General features: G+C 32.3%; 1 pseudogene; it reads right to left on the bottom strand.

The window, feature by feature from the left end:
* Window positions 1–2,569: 2,569 nt before the first annotated feature.
* LOC112834748 (prefoldin subunit 4 pseudogene) lies at window positions 2,570–3,005 on the bottom strand (annotated as a pseudogene).
* Between the last annotated feature and the right edge of the window lie 343 nt (window positions 3,006–3,348).

The following is a 3,348-nucleotide window of genomic DNA, read 5'->3' as shown; positions in this document are numbered from 1 at the left end:
TGTATATGGAATAAAACAAATAGAAAATTGTAAATGGCTAAAAAATATTTTAATCAGATTTTGAAACTTCTATACAATTGATGAATTTTAGAAACATTAAATGGCTGTCATTCTCAAACATGAACTCTCAATAGGCCAATAATTATAAAATAATTGTAAAAGTTATCAAAATCTAAGTACCTGATAAAGATAATGCCCAGAAAATTTTATAGTTTAATTACCTAATCTAAAAAGAACAAATTGGTCTAATACTATTTAAACTTTTCCAGAGAAAAGATAAAGTTTCTAAAACAGTTTTACAAAACCAGTGTTAGACTAATTTATAATTGGAGTTAGAGGGGAATTAAAAAAATATTGGATAAGTTTTCTATAAGGTATGGTCTTGTTGAACAAGAATAAATGTGATTAGAAATTCCTATATTCAACATGCATAAAATATTTTTCAAGGCCAAAATACTACCAACTATATCAAAATAAAAATGACTAAAGAAAAAAATGTAACATATGCAATAGAACATTAATATAACAAGAACATTCAAAGAGAAGATATCTAATAGAATCCCATTTACTGGTAAAATCAGGTAAATGTATTGAAACTGTATAGGTAAATGTGTAGCCAGAGATGTCTACAAGAATATTCACAGCAGTGATTTATAAGAAGTAATAACTATAAATAGACCAAATGTCCATCAATAATTGAATAAATACTAGTGGTATGCTTTTACAATATAATCTACAAGAAATAAAAATTATAGCCAGTTCTAATAGCATGAATAAATTTCTCAAATATAAGAAAAAATGATTCCATCTGTATAAAGTTAAAATTTGGCAATAAAAATTTATTGTGTTAGAAGTCAGGATGGGGTTAATCAGGTGATGGAGTGTTTGGGTTAGTAGCTAAGGTCGTTCTGGATTGCTGGCTAATTTTTATTTTTTATTTTTTTTAATTTCTTTGGTTGCACAAATATATCCACTTCTAAATTTATATCAAGCTGAGGTTCACTTTTTTAAACATGTGCGTTATATCAATAAAACATTCTAAACATATTCACAGGGTAAATAAATATCTCCAAGGATATATAAGAAACTGATCAAAGGGAGTTTGCTAAGTAATTTAAGTGGAAGAAGAAATGCAGGGATATTTTGATTGCATAAACTTCTTTTTAAAATTATAAGCCTGCACCCTTTAATCAGTTTCCTTGCACAGATAATCACATTGTTGTTTAAAAGTTTGAAACAGGGGTGCCTGGGGGGCTCAGTTGGTTAAGTGTCTGCCTTCCCCTCAGGTGATGATCCCAGGGTCCTGCTCAGCGAGGAGTCGGCTTCTCCCTCTGCCTCTCCCCCGGGCTTGTGCTCTCTCTCACGCTCGTTCTCTCTCTCTCTCAAATAATAAATAAAATCTTTAAAAAAATAATAAAAAATAGAAGTTTGAAACAATATATTTTTTTAAATCCCCTATTTGACTTCTTTCCCCAGTAACTATTATGATTCGAAAGTTTTTCCAGACTTTTTTCTTTAAGCTTAATTGTCCTGGGGTGCCTGGGTGGCTCAATTGATTACAGGTCAGACTCTTGATCTCAGCTCAGGTGTTGCTCTCAGGGTTGTGAGTTCAAGCCCTGTGTTAGGCTCCATGCCGGGTATGGAGCATACTTACAAATAAATCAATAAAAATAAAGTAATAATAAAAATAAACTTAATGTGTCCTTGTATTCAAGAGAAACATATCATTTTTGTATATTTGGTGGTATTCATACTGTATTTACACTCTACAGTTTGGTTGAACAATATATGTATATAATATATTATGGAGATCTTCCTATAAAAGAACCGAATTCTACCTCATTTTTTCTAAGTGTTGTGAGAAATGTCATATCCTGGATGTTCCTTTTGCTGACCTCTTAAATTGTTGCTATTACTAACAATTGCTTGTTATTTCAGATAATCCTCCTTGTTTGCCATCTTTTCCTATAATACTCTACCATTGCTTAAGAACTTTAGATTTCTGTCTACACTCAATCCCTGCAACTCCTGTCATAATTCCCAGACATTTCAATGTTCCTAGAGTCTACTTCATATCTTGGCTTTAGGGATTCTCAAACGACCCTTCCCTCTTCTGTATCCTAGCCAGTCCTATGGTCATACCTATGACTGGGTCATTATTACCATTGCTACCCCTCCATAATCCCAAATTTAAACATTAAACAATAATCTACCAACCTTTTTCTTTTTCACCTTCTCTAGTATTACCCACTCTGGTATTTCATTTCCAACGAAGTCTAGATCATACCTGAGTCTTTAATCCATGAAAGATTTGTGTTTTTTGTTTTGTTTACTTTTGTTTTTGTTGTTGCTTAACCGATTTTAATAACATGACATAAAGCCCCTACACTTGATAGAATCGTTATGCAAAATACATAGATGAATACTGTCTTCTTTTAAAAATATAAAATGAATAAGCAAGACGTGAAAATAGGCAAGTTTCATTAAATGAAAATTTTAAAAAAAGAAACTTTTGCTTTCCATATCATTTGAAGAAGGGAAATTATCATTTTAAACAATATTCGTTTATTAAACAAATTTAAAAAAGTATTATAAAATGTTTAACTCTCATCAGCTTCGAGGTTTATGTTGCTCCCGAATTTTGCATATAACTGAACTTTCAGATCCGCTAACACTCGCTGAATTGATTCCACTCTGGCTTCTAAAGCATCGATTTCTTCTTGCAAATTTTTCTTTACTTCTTCTAACATTTCCTGTGTTTCTTCTTGAGAATGGCTAATGAAAACATCACCGATTTGATAAGGTATCATTAAGCAATCATCATCTGCAAGCATGATGTCCTCACAAGCATCTTCTAAATTCTGGAGTTGTTTCTTTTTTACTTCTATTTCCTCCTTCAGCTCTGTGATTCTACTTGTATTCCGTGCAAATTTGTTTATCTTTTGTTGATCTTCAAAAGTAACGTTGACATCTTCTGCAGCCGCCTTCCTCATGGTGGCCACCATCTTGGGGAAAGGTTTGTTTTTGACCTCTCATCTCATGCCCTTTACTCCTTCCTTACCTGCTTAAATTCCTAAAGGGTATGAGCTGTCCAGAAAGACCACCATGGGTTGAGACTTAATGCTATCATTTACACCCTCCAACACATGAGCCAAATAGCCTAACCTGTCTGTATTGCAATTTCCTCATCTGTACATATGGGCGAAGTATAACATCTACCTCCTAGGGCTATTAAGACATTTAAATGAGTGAATAATCATAAAGAGCTTAGAATGGTACCTGGCATATTATAAAGATATGTTAGTAATACATAAATATCTATTATAATAATTACCAAATTTGACTTCT

Source organism: Callorhinus ursinus, unplaced genomic scaffold (assembly GCF_003265705.2).
Source record: "Callorhinus ursinus isolate GAN/ISIS: 27379988/994484 unplaced genomic scaffold, GSC_fseal_2.0 scaffold17, whole genome shotgun sequence".
In the NCBI taxonomy this organism is placed as follows: Eukaryota; Metazoa; Chordata; class Mammalia; order Carnivora; family Otariidae; genus Callorhinus; species Callorhinus ursinus.
The sequence above is the reverse complement of the archived record's forward strand: the minus strand, read 5'-3'. Positions and strand labels throughout refer to the sequence as shown.